The sequence below is a fragment of the Dipodomys spectabilis genome, unplaced genomic scaffold, assembly GCF_019054845.1.
Source record: "Dipodomys spectabilis isolate Male_0828 unplaced genomic scaffold, ASM1905484v1 ptg000510l, whole genome shotgun sequence".
In the NCBI taxonomy this organism is placed as follows: Eukaryota; Metazoa; Chordata; class Mammalia; order Rodentia; family Heteromyidae; genus Dipodomys; species Dipodomys spectabilis.
Genome location: NW_024871187.1, coordinates 330,444 through 341,218, shown reverse-complemented (window position 1 = coordinate 341,218; position 10,775 = coordinate 330,444).

Genomic DNA, 10,775 nt, shown 5'->3' with positions numbered 1-10,775 from the left:
GCACAACTATGTTTATTGCAGCATTATTTACCATAGCTAAGATATGGAAACAACCCAGATGCCCCTCAGTAGATGAATGGATCAAGAAAATATGGTATAATACACAATGGAATTCTATGCCTCCATCAGAAAGAATGACATTGGCCCATGTGTTAGGAAATGGAAAGACATGGAAAAAATTATATTAAGTGAAGTAAGCGAGGTCCAAAGAAATATAGGTCCCATGGTTTCCCTTATTTGCAATAACTAGTATATTTGTGAGACAAGCAGAAACGGTCAGATAAGTTGATATTAGGTGAAATGAACCCCAAGATAAGAACTCAAATGGTGTTTTTCTCTTGCTATTGTTTCTAGCATATTTCTAAGATGATTTCTTTGTTGCTTTGTATGTCCCTCCCCCATGGTGTAGCCCCAGTTTTCACTGTATTTGATGTTGGTATAATTTGTGGAGGAGAAGGGTAAAACAAATTCTTTAAATAGGGATACAGGTGGACTCATTGCAACAATCAGATGTACAACACGTTATGTCGGAAAACGAACTTTACAACTTTGGGTTGGTTTGGGGTTGGGGAGTTGGGAAGGGATGGTAAGGGGAAACAAAGGAGGGGGCAACAATGCTTGATAAGAAATGTAATCATTACCTTGTTCATGTAATTGTAACCCCTCTGTACGTATTTTCACAATAAAAAAAGTCATGAAATTTAAAGTAAAAACCCATGTCAATTTTTTGTTTTTTTTGTGGTCATGCGGCTTAAACTTTGGGACTGGGCGCTGTCTCTCTGCTCTTCAGCTCATTGATACCACTGTACCACTTGAGCCACAGTGCTGTTTCTACTTTTCAAGTGGGTTATTGGAGATAAGAGTCTCACAGCCTTTTCTGCCCAGGCTGGCTTTGAACAACTATCCTCATTAAGAGACTCCTGAGTAGCTAGGGTTGTAGGCATGAGCCACCAAAGCCCAGATCTAAGTCAATTTCTAAAAAGCAAGCTTATTGAAACTTCTGGCTTTTTCCAATAAACAATCTTACTGTTTAGCATTAGTTTATAATTATGAGTTATTTTTAGATGTAACTGTGAACTTTTTAATAGAATCAAACATAATTTTTACTATTACTCAGTATTTCACAAAATCCACTCTAATTAGCTTTCCACAAAGTAAATTATTACATACTACATTGCTCACTATTATTACACTCTATATTATATATAGTGTGAAGCGAAAATAATTTGGACCATTTCATATAAATTATTAGATGGTATTTTAGCATTATAAATTCACATCTGTGACTTTAAAAGAAGGAAAGAAGATTTTAGAATTAAAATCAAATGTAAATGTGTACTGTGTCCTAATTAAAGCAAATTTATGAGTTCATACAGACAAAATTATTTTCTTTCCACTAAAGGCTTTGAAGTAATACTATTGGAAATAGTGAGACAAGAGGAGGAAGAATTCAAATCATGTCAAAGAATGTGTCTGTTATTCTGCTACCCCCTCCATTAAGAAGACCTACCTGGTTCCAGATGTCACAAAACTTCAAGTATCTCTCTTAGAAATATATTTGGAAAATTTCTAAATCACTGATTACTTATGTACTTTCTGTTATATGAATCAAAATATAGACACAAAACAACTGAAATAAAATGCACACGTATGTTGAAGTCACCACAGCTGGAAAAACAACCAACAAAGTAGAACTCCCCCAGGAACAAAAACTTGTTGTGCTTGGTTGTTTTTAAGCACAATAACCTCAAATACATGTTACCCTTGAGTAGATCCATAAAGATAACTGTGTCTCAGAAATATGGTTGTGTTATGAGAAGTACAAGTTGTCATGTTGAAAACGAACTTTACAACTTGTTGGGGGGGGAGGATTGAGTGGGGGGGGCGGGAGAATGGGAAGTGATGGGAAGAGTAAACAAAGGAGGAGGCTACAATGCTTGATAAAAAATGTACTCACTATCTTGCTCAGGTAATTGTAACCCCTCTGTACAGTATTTTCACAATAAAAAATTATTAAAATTAAAATTAAAAAAAGAAATATGGTTGTGTTAATTTGTAATTAAATTCATCTAGATGAAGGTAATATAGCAAATCACATGAATGGATCAAGTTGTTTAAAACAAATGTGACTGTATGTGGAGTGGGAGCTGCACATATTAAAAGAATAAAATAACAAAAAACATGACATACTTAAAAAATTCAGAAATGCAATGAATAAGTCCAATAGTATCCATATTGAGACCTAAATCCTACTGATTTAACAAGAACAAAATATACAAATAATAGAATCTGAGCAGGGTACCTGAGTATACATAATTTTAAACTACTCCAAATTGTAGAAGACTGAATGTAGGTTATCTAAAGGAAAACATCAACCCATGATATAAATGACACTAAAAATTTCATGAAAAGATAGAAGCAGATTCTAGAAAATACTATTTTAATAAGTGATGATCAAAATCTTTTTAGTACTGACAAAATTACATACCCATTTAGTTAGATCCAAAAAAGACTCAAGATACTCAAGCTGATTTGAAATTTTGGCAAAGTAGCAGGATACAACTATATCTTTAGTATGGATGTTGACTCTGGCATGAAATTAATTTCCTCTTTGATCTGATAAATGAATATATGAAAGAACAGAACTTCAGCTAAATATCAAGACAATAACCAGAAAAGTCATCATGCAAGCCATATTGCAACTGGGATAAAAGAAGTATCAGTCATACTGATTCTGTATTTATTGTAAATGCTGATTTTTTTCATAAATTATTTCCTTTAGCTTGCATTTTTAAAACATTGTGCTAATGATGTATATATTGGTAACAAATTTTGGATTCCTCCTTCAATTTAGTTCTGAGTATAATGTCTCACTTCAGTTCCTAACCCATGAAATGATGTTGTTTACAAAACAACTGCTATTTATAATACACAAAATCTCATAAGCATGACACCAGTAAGCATTGGTTAACATTTTGATATCATGGTCTCATGACTGATGAGGCTTATCTGTATGAGTATAATTGTACTTAGATTCCTCAGCCTAAATTTAACCACTGTTAAAAAATGTTTATATCTTTATTTCTCACCCATCGAAGATTAAACCTGAGTATAAATCCTAAGGAAAATGATAAGGTTAGGGTCTAGCTTTTCTAGATATAAAATAAACAAAATGCAGCGTAGAGTAACTCACTGGTTTAAAGTCAACCTATTTCTCCAAAACATTCTAAGCATTTCCTTACAATCTGTGTTATTCTCAAGAAGGGGGGGAATGTGAGAGGAGGATTAACCAAGCTTTGTCTTAAAATATACATAATTTGGATTTGCCTCTTTATTTTGCTATAAGCATTTTTGATAAAATTTGTTTGAATAATTCATTTCCAGGTCAGCTAAAATATATATCCTAGTTTTATATTCCAAAGTACATTCAGAAAATGCTATATAGCAATTAATTAAAGAAAGTCCGGGCAGAAAAAATGACATTTCTATACTATGTGATGCCCAATTCTTAGGTATTTCATTATGCCCCAATTTAATGAATGTGATTGTTTAAATCTTCTTAAAGTATTAATTAAAATCGATCAGTGTCCTATAAAATAATTGTGTATAATTTTATCCTAGAATCATTCAAGAACTGCCCATTCAATCATAGCATACATCACATTCCATTGGTATTCATATGGATACGAATGAGTTTCTTAGGATCTCCCGCCTGCCATTTGGAGGTGGCAGAACCAGGATTCAAACTATTCAAACTGTGGGCTCCAGCTCCCACCACTTCAACCTGATGATAGGGATCTCACTGGTCTGTCCAAGAACATCAGCAAGACCAATGATTAGACAGGCACTGGCGGCTCTCACCAGTCCTCCTTGATACTTACAAGGCTGTGATAGGAGGATCATGGTCAAAGTCACCCTAAGCAGGAAAGTCTTTGAAACCCCTGTCCAACTTCAGTACCAACAAAGCCAGAAGTAGACCCTTATGGCTCCAGTGGTAGAGGGCTAGCCTTGAGCAAAAGCAGCTCATGGACTGTGCCCAGATTCTGAGTTCAAGGTCTGGGACTGGCAACAAATAGACATAAACAACAATCTGTGCAGCCATCCAGCTAAAGCATGTCACCCTCTTGTCCCCAACTAAATTGGAAAGAGTTCCCTGGGAAAGGGGCTGGGGGAGCCACTGTCATCTTGACTCTGCCCATTCTGCCTGCATCACACGATTTCGGCCACACCATTATTTCATGGTTCTTTCTGACCAAAGGGATACAAGAACACATTCCATGCTGCCTGGAAGATGGACTAGACTCTGTTAGCACACTCGGAGGCTGAGATCCACAGGGGGAAAATCCTGCCACAGGAGCATGGGCCTGCTGCAGGCACCCAGGCCACCCGGCAGCTCAGTGACAGACTGAGCTGGAGCCACAGGCCCTCTGCCCCATGAGCTGCCACCACAGCATGCGTGGGGATGGGAAACAGGACACATGGGCATCTGAGAAGAAAATCTGCTTCGTCCATGACCTGCCTGATGAGGTGTACTTCCAGAGTCCAACAGGTGAGCTCCACCATTGATGCAGCCAGCTGTTGGCACACATCCAAACCATCGAGGAGTCCTTCATTGTGTGTAAAGAGCAGGTACTGGTCTTGAATGAGCTGTGTTGGGAGAAAGCCAAGTGCATACACTGGCTGTCTGAGGAGAAAATGGAAAGGAGTAGAGTGCTGCGGGAGCTGCTGTTGCTCCTCACAAGGGAAGGCACATACAGCAGTCTTCAGATGCCAGCACAGGCTGAGCCCCGTCCCCCAACTCTGCTTCCCATGCCTCAGGGCCTGTGGTGGATGAAATGAGGGAGGAGCAGAAAGGTTTTGAAGAATTGCAACTTGAAGACAGCATGGAAACTGCCAGAGGAGAGGTCAGGGTTCCCGACCCCATAGTGGACTCCCCCAAGGAGCACGTCCTGTCCCACATGCCCCACATCCAGATCCGCCCACTGCTCCCAGGCTCAGGGGAGGAGTGCTCCCCCACTTTCTCCTGTAAACTGATGTGGATGATGAATCTCTATGTGACATACTGACTCTCATAAGCCTTGGCAGCCACCAGAAGTAGGTGGCCAGGTGGCTTTCTCTCATGCCTCCATCTGCTGGGTGATGGGAAGGTTAAACTGGGGATTAGAGAGGACAGAGGCTTAAGGGAATTGGCCCAAACTCAAGGAATATCTAATGGCCCATTGGTTGCCAGGAAAGAGGCCCATGTTATGCTTATCACAAAGAATAAATTGTTTTCAAAGCAAAAAAAAGCCTCCAACAAAGTTTTGTTCTTCCAATCCTGGGGCTTGAACTCAGGGTCTGGCCACTGTCCCTCAGCTCTTTTTGGTCAAGACTGGCACTCTACCAGTTGAGCCCCACCTCCCTTTCCAGCTTTTTCTGTGTGGAATAGAACCAAGGGCTTCAGACATTCTAGGTGACCACTCTACCACTGAGCCATATTCTCAGCTGGGATGATTCTCCCCCCTCCCAAACCCATATGACCATTCCTCAGATAAATAGGAAGTAGGTGCTAGGATGAATATGAAGCACAATCTGGTTCCCCCCAAAATATTCCCCCTTCCCCTCTTCCCACACCCTTAGTTGACGTTTCTCTTCTACCATTGATGGATGAGAGAGGGAGAGAGGAGTCCCAAAAGAGTAACAACAACAGTGGCCCACTGAAACCCACATCCTCCCACACACAAGTGCTCCTCCAGATTCTGATTTTACCTGACTCACTGTGAAGTCTGCACTTTCTCCCCACCACTGCAATGCTCAGGATGAAATAAAGGTCAGCCATGGCCTCAGCCCACACCCAAGGTGGAAGCTCCTAGTCTCAGACCTACTTCCACTTCTGACTGCCCCTAGTTAGGCCAGACCCACCACTCACCACTATGTTGGTGGTGATGACCTCAAGGATGGATTCCAGGAAGTTCTATGGCAAACAGCAAAAGCAGCAGGGTGAGCAGGGCAGAAGGAAGTGGGGGTGATTGCTCTGGGATCTTCCTGCGAGCCCTCCCGTCCAGCCAGATCCATGCTGACCCAAAGCATGGACAAGGCCAGGGGGTGAGACGAGATGGAGGAGCACAGGAATAAAGGAGGTAATGCTTTGTCTTAAAGGACTTGATTAATTCCAATTATAATTAATTCCAATTATATTTGGCCCATGCCAATCCCAAAGACAACATGCAATGCCTCTCCTTGTTGTTGTTGGCCATGAGCGCTGTCCCTGAGCTCTTTTTCTCAAGGCTGGCACTCTACCACTTGGACCACAATGCCACTTTTGTTTTCTGACGTTTATGGAGGCTAAGAGTCTCACACACTGTCCTGCCCAGACTGGCTTGGCACCATGATCCTCCAGATCTCAGCTTCCTGACTAGCTAGGATGACAGGCATGAGCCACCAGAGCCCAGTATGTGATGCCTTTTGAAGGCATCTTGGTAAATCTGTAAAGTAGCCCAAAGGGCCTGGATAGACCATGGCCCAATCAAGGAGCCGGGATGAGGGAAGGCTGACCTTCTAGCCATTCTGTTCCCCCAAAATTAAAAATGCCAGGTGCTATTGTATGCACCAAACACCTAGGCCAGCAGCCACCAGGCTTAGTGGGGAAAAAGTAGAGAATACCCAAAGATTGCAGTGTAGAAATCTCTGATTTTGCCTGCATGTGGTGTGTGTGTGTGTGTGTGTGTGTGTGTGTGTGTGTGTGTGAACTCAGGGCCTAGGCTCTATCCCTGAGTTTTCTTGCTCAAGGCTAGTGCTCTGCCACTTGAGCCACAGCCCCACTTGCTTTTCGATTGTTAATTGTAGGTAAGAGTCTAAAGGACTTTCCTCTCCAGGGTGGCTTTGAAGCATGATGAGGCCCCTAAGGAAGCAAGAGTAAACACAACTCGCAGGAACAATCCCTATGATGGGCCACTCCTGTCCCCTGGTGGCCACAGGCAGAACATGCAGCCCTGTGCCATCATCCTCTAGAGTTCAATTTGGGGAAGTGACCAGAGCCAAGCTGACTTTTGCTCATCCTGATTGCTGATGCCAGAGCAGGTCTGTTCCACCCTAGGCCAAAAGAGCTCCAGGAGTTCCAGCTTTCCAGGGGCACAATGAAGGGAGAGGTCATCTCCAGGCTGAGCTAAGAGCCTTTGCCCACGGATACCCCAACTTGACCTTACTTATCACCAAAAGACCTGTCAGAGAACAACCAAAAAAACAAAATTGGAGCTGTCTCTCCACATGGTGGAGCTCTAGCATTGAACCAAAGAGCTCAGGGACAGGGCACCCAAGCTTTGAGTTCAAGACCCCCAGTCAAATTTCCCCATAAAACACAGGTTGTCTAAATGTGAACTAGTAGGGTTTGTGAAGTGTTTCTGAAGAATGGTGATACTGAAGAAAGCACCCTAATTCTAATGACTTGAACTTGTGACACACAGCTATGTGCTGAGTCCTTCACAGGGAGCTATTTGCTGGGTCCTTCCCATATGGAGGTTTTGTGCTGAGTCCTCAAAAGGTGCTGTTTGCTTAGTCATCGCAAAGGATACTATGTGCTGAGTCCCTGACAAACGTGGACCATCCTGGGTTTTTCAAAGGGTGCTGTGTGCTGAGTCCATTTCACAATGTACTGTATGCTGAGTCCTTCAAAAGTTGTGGTGAGCTACTGCATCCCAAAGGGTCCTGCTATGTGCTGAGCCCTTGCGAAGAGAGGGATGAGGTGAGTTTTTTGAGTGCTGTGTGCTGAGTCCTTTACACAGGGTGCTCTGTACTGTCCTTTAAATGGTGCTGTGTGCTGAGTGCTTCCACAGTGTGGTATGTGCTGAGTCCTTCCAAATTGTTCTATGTGTTGAGTTTTTCAAAGGGTACTGTGCTCTGGGTGTTTTACACAGGGTGCTTCATACTCAGCCTTTCAAAGTGTGCTGTGTGGAGTCTTATAAGGTTCTATGTGATGAATCCCTGGGAAAAAGTGCTATGTGCTGAGTTTTTCAGAGCATGAGTTTTTCAAAGCACTGAGTCCTTTACACTGTGGGTTATGGACTCCCTCCTTCAAAGGGTGCTGTGTGCTGAGTACTCTACCCAACGTACTACATGATGAGTCCTTCAAAGGGAGCTGTGTGCTGAGTCCTTTACACAGAGTGCTTTGTGCTATTTTTGGAAGTGCGCTGTGTGCTGAGTCATCCCAAAAGGGTGCTATATTCTGAGTTCTTGAGAGGTAGTTATCCCCAACAATCACACAGACACAAACACAAACACACATACACACACAAGTGTCACAATGCACCTGCTTGGTATGTGGAATGAAGGGGAATGGAGGAGAGTCTCCTCCAGCGGTGGGGCTGAGGGGAGATTCCATCCCCAGGGCAGGTACTGGGGGGCGGGTGGGGGGGGAGAGTGCTGAGCTGAGGTAAGGCTGCAATTGCCATGGTCTGGAAGCCTTAGGACCTAGTCAGGGCTGCAATTGTGGCCAGCGGTGGTGGGTGGGGCCCTGGGGAGGAGGGGGTGGGGCCCAGGGGCACACTTTGGTGGCAGCAATGGCCAGGGGCCCAAGGGGGCAGGGGCATGTGTGCATCAGGGTAGCATGGCCCAGGAGAGGAGTGTGGGGCTGAGAGAGAGCTGGGAGAAGAGCAAGCAGGAGCACAAGTGAAGTACGCCCTGAGAGGAGACTCGAGCTGGGACAGCTTCTTTGCAGGTTTTGTTTTTGTTTTAGGGATTTTAGAAAAAACAAAAAACAAAAAAAAACCTTGGCTCCAACCAACCCAGTTCTTGGAATGAAAAGAATGCCTCTAGGTCTCCCTCCCCTTAACAACTTAACCCACCTTCATTGTTCTGTTAAGGACTGACTAACTAAACAGGTAGCCAGTAATCCAGCTCATGCTGGCATGCTGGAGTTTACTATAAACTCAACCTTTTTCACATGCTTATGTTAAACTCCACTAAACTCCTTTGTGTATGTTTACCTTAAGCTCTGCTTTACCGTTGAATTTGTGAGTCATTTAAACCAAAAGTGACAGGCTGGTTTAAACAGCCATTATGTGACAAAGTGTAACCTCACTGGCCTCCTGCTTGTGGTCCGGTATGACTGCCATCTTTTGGGTGTGTGAAAATCTCATTGGTCGCCTATGTGACCAGGCTTCACCTTGTGACTTTTGCATTTAAAAACCTAAGTACGTGGGCCACTGGGGGTCACAGTATCAGCTCCCAAGCCTGTGCTGCAGCCCTGGCCAGTCAGTGCAGGAACCTTCTCAATAAAGTTGCTTCTTTAATAACAACTTTGTTGTGGTGGGCTCTGTCACTCAGGACGACTAGGTGGGCTTGCCTGCCTGAGTAGGGATCTTCCTACTACACAAGCACCAGTGGAAACGGCTTCAGTGGCTGGTGGCTGCTCCGATCATAGTGTGGGTCCTGGCTGGAAGTGGAGAGCATGCGGTGGTGAGGCAGCTATGGCTGCTGAGGTGGAGGCAGCAGCGGCGGCCGACACAGGGGAGGAGGCCGCTGAGGCAGCGGCGGCTGAGGAGAAGGAGCAGAGGCTGCGCGCAACCCCGCCAGGTGCCCGCAGACACCCCTGCCCCCTCTCAGCAGCGCTGCTTTTCAAACATGGCACTGCCGGCTCTGAACCTCAGAGCCTCTTGCAGTCACCTCGCGGAGATGGCGCGCCCCTGGCATGCTTGTGGCCCTGACTTTGTCCCGTCCCCGGATCCTCAGATGCCGGGTGGGCACCCGATCGCAGCCTAGAGCTTCTTCCAGCAACACACGTGAGTGGCTGCCCTGCGGGCCAGCACCCCACCCCCTGTGACCTCCCCACTCTACCCTCCTTCCCATCCCCACCGAGCCGGAACCCTCCCTCTTGCTTCCCTTTCCCATCACACCTGCACCTCCCCCATGCACCACAGTCTGCCCTGGCTCTGCCACAAATGCACCCCAGGGATGGGGGGTGGAGGTGGGTGTCCACCCGGGGATCCCACCCTCATTCCTAGCAGCCAGTGTCCCAGGAAAAGGGAAGATTCAGGGATGGGTGAGGAGGGGACACCACATGGCCCCTAACCTGGAGCAGTGGGAGCCACACAGCCTTGCATCTGCATCCTTCCTCTCCCTGGTGGGAACCTGGTGGCTTTCGACAGAGATGGGGAGCAGCACCCAACACCTGCCTTCTTAGGTCTTTTCCTTTTTATTGGGGAGGGAGGTGTTGGATACAGAAGATAGGCCCCCCTTGCTGTGTGAGCCCTTGTCTTCTGTGCTCAGTCACCCTTTCACCTGAGGACATTCCCAGAAGAGTCCACTAGAGAGGTGAGGGCACTGGGGTCAGATAGAAGGTGGGTATTTGGGAGAAAAACATACCCGCTCTGACACACACACACCCAGCCTGTACCCCCAACCCCAGCTGTCAACAGTTCTGACTGGGTGATCACATTTCTCAATTCTGCCAGCTTCTGCTAGTGCTCCCAGTCCATCTGGTCTCCTTGTCCTCCCCAAGAACCTGCCAAGTCGCCCAGAAGTATGTAGGCTGGAAGTAGGGAGTCCATCCATGTATATAGCCTTTAGGACCTCATCAAAGTCCCCAACAATGTCCCCACCCCAGGTCAGACACATCTCTGGAGGCACCATGACCCCCTGCTTTGTTTTCTGTCCAGGCTCTGAGGAGCCACATATCTCGGGACTCCTTCACCCAGAGTCCTAGCCTAGGGTTTTGGTGAATGGGGAGTCAAGGCTGGTTGTTCCCAAGGGGAAGGGTCTGGCCCTGGAGAGAGGGGGAGGCAAGGTGGCTCTACATTATT